Below are 7,663 nucleotides of genomic sequence, written 5' to 3'. Positions count from 1 at the left end.
GGGGGGAGGGGGGAAGATGGTCTTACATAGTCTGGGTTGGTCTTGAACCTGCCATATAGCTGAGGATGACCTTGAACTTCTGATCTTCCTGCCTCTACCCACGGAGTGCTGAGTTTATAGGAAAGCACCACCAGCGTGGCTTTGCAGCGCTGGGATCAAACTGACGGTCTTGTGCATATTAGACCAGCACTCTAGCAACTGAGCCACATCCTGGCACAAAACACCAACATCAGTAGAGGTGGAACACTGTTGTGCTGTTACTTGCTGTTCTTATTCCTGCCTTAATAGCTCATTTGATTCCATGACAAAAAAAATTGTTCCTAATATGAAAGCAGTCCTCAGTTACAGGCATGCTTCAGGCTTTCAAGAAAGACTGCGGAGTTAGTCTGCCTGGGGTTTTTCTCTTTCCTAAGCCATTTGAAATACAACCTAGTCCTTCCTGGAGGCCACAAGCATCATTCAACAGCTAATCCAATAGTTGGCAGCAGCAAACTTGGGGCTGAGGGGCACCAATTTAGGCAGGATCTGTTGAGTCAGGATCTTTAGATACAAAAACACCTCCCACTCCTTATGTAAGTATAGGATTTATGGAAAGGAAAATGAATGTGCTCACTTTGGAAAGTAATGAAGAAACAAGACACAAGCTCAAAAATAGGCAAGGGTAGCAAAACAGGTGGTATCTAGACTCTCACCCAAGATGTAGAACTAAGAGTGGTCTGGAGTGTTGTTTTGGTTTGATTTGTTTTGACCTGGAAACAGTCGGTGCTTCAGGAATAAATTCTGAACACTTTCCTGTGACCTTGTAGTATTGTGCCTCCAATCAGGCCATAATCTGATAGCAAGGCTGCCAAGGTAGCCAAAGCTGAGTGGCAGAAGGCATTTGTTGGCAGGCTTCCTCAGCAGATTAAGGTCCTGACTCTCACCTGAAGAATGTAAAAGAGGATCTTCAGACAAGAGTTCAGAAGCTGGGTTGGTGTGGTGTGTGTGTGTGTGTTTATACACACAGAGATATAAACATAAGCATAGATGCTATATTTATATAGACATCGAAAAGTCAGCATCAACTCTACTTGGCTCATCACTGATGCTATATTATTAAGATTGGCTCACTTATGTATGCAAATACCCATGTGAAATGATTTACAGGTGAAAAGCATTTATCTAGGCTCATGGTTGTAGATTTTGGTCCATACTCACTTAGCTGTATTAATTCTGGGACTTTACATCATTGTATGTGGCATATTCACAGTATGAACAAAGCAGGTCATCTCATGGAAGACCAGAAGGTAAGGAGAGGCAGGAAAACTTTGGGACAAGGTATATCTCTCCTGACACACCTTCTTCAACTGGGCCCTACCTTCTGGTTTTCATCATCTCCCAACATGCAACCCACACAATCCATCAAAAGATTCATTCATTGAATATATCACAGCTTTCATGATCAAATTACATGGCAATGCCTGGAGCCACCAGCTAAGGTCCAAGCTTTCAGAACATGAGCCTTTTAAAGGACGTTTTATATCAACACTATAAGTAAAGCACACTCATGGAATGTGATTAGTCAGATGGCAAGGCCTTCCAAAACAAGGAACTGTAGAAGTAGGCTAAAATAATGAAGATGGTGAATAATCTCTAAAGGCCAGACCACTACTTGGGTTCTGCCATAAGAAGGGGTTAGTGAAAGTTAAGCAAATGTTGGGCCTAGATGTCTAGAGGCAGTATTGACAGGAGGGTCCAGTCTCTACAAAGTGATTGGAATTCATTCAGGAAACAAACTTGGAGCCCCAGTCAAAGGCTGGCGATGAAAGAGTAACAAATGTTCATGGCCCATGCTCAGCAGTTTTGTCCACGGTGCTGCCCAAGGACCCTTAGGACTTAGCCAGGACTAGCATGGACACTATGAGGAGGTTGACTCTTGAAGTTGAAATCATTCTTGATCCAGCAAGCAAGGATGACTAAGAAGGCAATGCTGGGAAGATAAATGGCACAGAAAGAGGAGCAAATAGTTTTCTTTTCTTCTTTATGACCTCGAGAACTCTCCTCCAAATAAAGGAAAAGACAGGCAAAAGGGTTTTTCTGGTGCCAATGTACTAAACACTGTACTACTTCAAAACCTCAAAAAGAGATCTGTTATCCTCATTTTCCCACCACAGAAGCTGAATACCCAAGATCTTAACTAACATGTGTTGAGTCCTACTGGGTCTAGATTCAGATTCTAGATAGACCAAAATCAGAGCATATGTGCATACTACCTATGTTCTCCCTCATTTCATTCTAGACCCTTCACCCTCATCTTATTCTGAGGTCTAACTTCCCACTTTGCTTTTTAGAATGGTATGCTTTCTAGCATAGACGCACATTCTCATTATAATGTGTCAGGTGGTAGAGAAGGCGACAGGGTAAGAATGAGGTACATTGTGCAGTGGCAATTTTATGTGAATTTTTGAAGGGCTGGAATTGCAGGTAAAATAAGACTGAGGGGTAATTTAATTGTTCAGAGATTGGAACTCTTTTGTACTAGAGAACACAGATTTGAGGAAGTTATAAATAGGTAGGACAAAATATATAATGCCAGGTAAATCTAGAGTCATTTTTGCCTTCCCTGAAAAATCCTTGAGATAGGTATTTCTCCTCTGTCAGTGGAATATATTTATCTTGGAGCTGACTTTGAATGTCTTCCTTGTCACTACCCACTGAATTTACTTAGGCACAGTCTCTCGCTGACCCTGGAGCTTCCAGGTTCCAGCTAATTGAGCTAGCCAGCTTTTCCTAAAGATTCCCCATCTCTTTCTCTCAACCTCTAGAATTACAAATGGCCACAATGCCTGTGCAGTTTTTGTGGGTGAGTTCAAGGTCTCTATGCTTTCAGGACAAATTCTTTATTCACTGAGTCATGACTCGCAAGATTGAAAAAATGCTACGAGTTGGACAGATAAGTAAGCCAATAACACTGTGACACCCCCAAACCAACAAAAAAATGCTAGGTGTTTTGGCATCTGCTTAATTGCAGTTCTAGGCAGTGAAGACAAGAGCATCTCTCACCTGGTGAGTTATAGGCCAGTAAAAGACTCTGAGTCAAAGGTGAAAGGTGCCTAAGGAAAGGCCTGAGTTTGACTTCTGACCTCTTCATACACAAACACATGTATCTGTATACACAGCAAAACACACACATACAAGAAATTTTAATTCTGAGGGGAAACCATGAAGAAAACTCACCTAGGCTCATTTGAGGCTCTCAACTCTGGGCTTCATTCCTCATCATTGGAAGCAAATGAAGAATTGATGAGTTTTCAGAACAGCATGGACGCTAGGGAAATTCCAATGGAAAAAAGTCCCTAAAACTTGCAGAGTTTTTGGAAGAATGGAAACTTCTAAAGCCGGAATGAGTCAGAGACCCAAGAGTATAAAGGAGGAAAAATAAAATAAAATGGAACACAGGAAAACGTTAGCTTGGAGTCAGGAAAATCCCAAGCTTAGAAGTACGACTAGGTGACTGGCTGGCATAGAAGAGAAATGTGGAGTCCCCGACACTTGGCCCATCCCACTGGGTATTCTCTGTGTGTTTGTAACAACCCCTAAGGGAAGAGATGAGCATGCAGGCCATTTTCAGCTTTACTTTCAACCTCTTTACAGAATATGGGTGATTAATACTGTATGCCCTTAAAAACACTCTTCATTTCCAGGACTTGGGTTCTTCTAAGGCACCATGTGGCTAGGGCCCTTGTGGCAAAACAAAACTCTCACAAAGTTTGTTGCTAACCTAACTTTCTTATCTTCTCTCCACTCTGCATGTCAGGCAATGTACTTTCTCTTAGAACTCGAGCCAGCATAAACTGGATTGATGTAGTGTTTTCTGTAAACTGTGAGACCAAAGAACAGAAGTATAGGAAAGATCCCACAGTGGGCCAGATCAAATTTCAGGGCAGCCCAGGGTTCTGCATCTGACTTTGGTAACCAGGGACTTGTGGTAAAGAAATACATTGGTTGTTGTTAACCTCAAAAGGACAGGGACCAGCCCTGAGCAGAAAGAATGCATCTATCTTGTACACAGATCTTAAATGGATGTCTTACTCCACCTCTAGAATGCAATTGCAAAATGCTAGGCTACAGAACCAAAGGTGGGTCCTGAGTTCCCCTGTCATATGAGGAAAAGACTTCGTCATCTCTGAAATGAATATAATAAAAGCTACACTAAGGCTAAGAATGATGAAGAAAATATATGTGCAAAAAAGACATGAATGTAAAAGAAGGACTAGTTGAAAAAGAAGATGAGCAGGAGTGGGAAGGGAACAGGAGGACATGGATATGATAACACGCACTACATTCATGTATGAAAGTGCCATAATGGAACCCATGGCTACATAGAACTAACAGGAAGCTTTAAAGTACCACATATAAACATTAGAGTGTATCATACCTGATACAATACTACTAGAAAAAGAAAAGAAAAAGAAAAAAACAACAGAAAACATGCAGTAGAGACTACAGTGGCTGGCCTACAGTAGGTATTTCATAAATCGTGGTAGTAATATGATGGAGGTTTGTTCTAAAGTGGTAACTGCTGCACAATTCAGGTGTGTATGAAACCCAAAGGCACTGTTCAAAGTGTGTCCCTTTAATAAGTGATTTCCCTTCTAACCAAGAGAGGCCCTAGCAGGAAGGGGACATTAGTATTTGACCAACATCACCTCAACCGCAGATAGCAAGGAAAGCCCCACTGTTCATTCTCGGTCCCTGGTACACTCTTGACCTCTGACTTCTTTTCTCAACTCCTTCCTGACTCCTCAGCAATTAGTCTATTCCTTGCCTTCCAGATGCTGTACATTAACCCTCCACTTTTATGGGCTTAGTTAAACAAACACAAACCTCACTACCATCTGACATCTAACAAATGATTTATTACTTTCTCGTTGCAATGAGAATGTTGGGAGAGTCAACAAGGAACAAGTAACAGCTTGTAGTGGTCTTGGCAGCAGATTGTGGTTTGCCAGGCAACCTCTTTGCTCTCCATGCTATGGTATTTGTAGATCTCATGTGCCTTTTTGAGAGTGCACCTAAATGACCGCATCAGGGAACCACACTGATAGAGAGCGCCACACTCTATAGTGCCTGTTTCTTTTGATTATAATTCTGCTGCAGAATTAGAAAGAGGGCTTCTGAGACTGGCCTGGACCACACTGATCATCAGCCCAAGTCTACGCTGGCTATGCTCCTGTGAGTCCTTGATTCATTGGGAATTGCTCACCATTAAAATTAGGTTTTTGCTCAGCTTCATACAGTAAGAAATACCTGGGTTGGACTCATAATAAAATGGACAAAACATCCTGGCATCACAGGTGAAAATGAAAACTAAAGACTCTAAGAAACACAGCTGGGACCTTAGGGAACAATAAGTACCACTTGCTCATATTTGCTGAGCGAGCGTCACAGTGTCCTCGCCCTCAGTGCAAAGACTCAGGCTTCCTAGAGCAAAGAACAAGAACGCTGTTTTATATGGGAGTCTCCACAGCAAAAAGACTCTCGTTCCTCTTGGTGTCCGTCTACTTCGCACTGAATTGTTCATTGGCACTTCCTCCTGAATCCTGTGGCTTCATAACACCTGGAAGCTCTGGAGGGCTGGAGAAGGGCTCAATGCGCAGGGCTTCAAAGGCATCATCTGCTCAGACGATCAGGCCCACTGTGGCGGGGGCCTGTGGCCGTGCTGTCTGGCTAGTGAAGCCACACTCGCCCAGAGCTTTTCCATCATCGAGGAGCTGGTCATCCTTGTACAGCCGCTGCTCTTCCAGCGGCCGATTGAGGATGCCCTGGATGATGCGTTTCAGCTCGAACACGGTGCTCAATTCCTTGGCATCCGTGAAGATGGTGGTCTTTTGACACCAGATCATGAGAAATACGTCCATCCCAGCGGCTGCTTCTGGCCTGTGCGGCCGCGCTCCGCCCCTTCCCCCCTTTTGTGTCTTTATTAATCCTTTCAACCAAATATTTTGAGACAAGATCTATGAGTTTTCAGAGATCACCAATTTAGCTACGTTGTCTGGCCAGTAAGCTCCAGGAATCTGCCTCCCAAATGCTGAGATTGTAGACCTGAGATACACTCTCAGCTTTTTACAGGGGTTCTAGGGGATCAAACTCAGCTCCTTGCATTTGTGTAGCAAGCATTGCGTTAAAAGAACCGTCTCTGGAGCCCCCAAGAAATGAAATTGTACTGTCTTACTTGCCAGATTCCTTCAGGAGTCAGTTTGCTATGAAATCTGGTTAGCTACATGAAGAACATGATGATGGGCCACAAACTGAATAACTGAGCAAGGCTGAGAACGGCCCCATTCCTTCAGCTTCTATACATAGAATATACTTCCACATGTCTTAGAATTTTCACCAAGATACCAAATATATTTTTCTGAGCAGTCCAAATGATTCGTGTTCATCACTGTTGACCACAGTGTTAATTTCCCTCGTCCCTTAACATTGTCAAAAACATTTCTCCTGTTTGACATGATAACTCTCAAAATCTCCCTGGAGCAGAGAGCAGGCAAGGCCCTATCTGCCACTCTGAGCAGTTCAGGGTGTGATGACATTCTCTTTCCTGATATCCTATCACTCTAAGCAAACGAAAAACCAGCACCAAACAACACTTGGCACACACGTACATGCAAGCACATGGTAGAGAAAGGTAGCAGCAAGGCAAGGGAAGTGACCGCCTTCACCAAGGGAAAGTATGGCTCAAACCTGTACCTGTACTGTATTTCTGTTCCTAAAGCGAAGCTGCAACTTCACTGAGCTGGAGGCTGGGTACGTCAGAACGCAGACTCTGGGTTGGATGGTAGCTTGCACAACACCTTCCTAAAGAAAAGCTCTTGGAGTCAATATCTTTTAGAGTGTAAAGAGAAACCAGGAAAATAATTACACAAGTAACAGTTAGCCCAAAAGCATCAGTCAGTCCCCAAAGGGGCTTTAAAGGATAAAGTGACATTTTGGAGTTGTTCCAGGTTGAGCTGAGATGACCAAGCTTTTAACCCCCACTGATCAGTTACTGCAAGTGTGTTAACCTGAAGAAATGGAAAGAACCTGAGCAAGGCAGCTGTCCGTAGGGAAGCCGATCTGAGTAAGGGCTAGAAACTGAAGGAAGCTGGAAAGTCCTCAGCTAGGCAACGATTCTTTCAATGAAGAGTAACCTGGATGCCACCCCTCACTGTCCAGCAGAGCTAGAACTTTTCTCTTTTGCTTCCTTTTCTGTGTTACTTTTACCTTCAACAAGCACTTCAGTTATTGAGATTGTTTATCCAATGAGGCAGCCCAAATTTTATTCCTCAAAATCTTAGGTTTAAAGTCTCACTATCTTTTTTCTTGCAGTCATATATATCTGAGACCTCACAGAACAGTATATAAAGAGTAATTATTTGACGTGATAAGGAGATGTGGCCCATAAAATTACTTGAGGACCCATTCTCTGACATCATTACAGTTAAGTGCATTACTGGTTGGGGACTGCAAGATGGTAGGATACATTCATAGGTCTATGAACACCTCTTATCCAGTCCAAAGAGACCAAATAGTATCTTTTCTATGAAGAGAGTTTCATTTACTCAACTTCCATCATGGCTCAGGAATGGTCACCAAGGCCAACAAATCTGGTAATGGGTAGTGATCACGAGCTTAGCCCCAG

General features: G+C 43.1%; 1 pseudogene; it reads right to left on the bottom strand.

The window, feature by feature from the left end:
• Window positions 1-5,540: 5,540 nt before the first annotated feature.
• LOC129690835 (elongin-B-like) lies at window positions 5,541-5,900 on the bottom strand (annotated as a pseudogene).
• Between the last annotated feature and the right edge of the window lie 1,763 nt (window positions 5,901-7,663).

The sequence above is a fragment of the Psammomys obesus genome, unplaced genomic scaffold (genome assembly GCF_907164565.1).
Source record: "Psammomys obesus unplaced genomic scaffold, mPsaObe1.curated_primary_1811, whole genome shotgun sequence".
Taxonomy (NCBI): Eukaryota; Metazoa; Chordata; class Mammalia; order Rodentia; family Muridae; genus Psammomys; species Psammomys obesus.
Note: the sequence above shows the minus strand (reverse complement) of the source record. Positions and strands in the feature narration are given on the sequence as shown.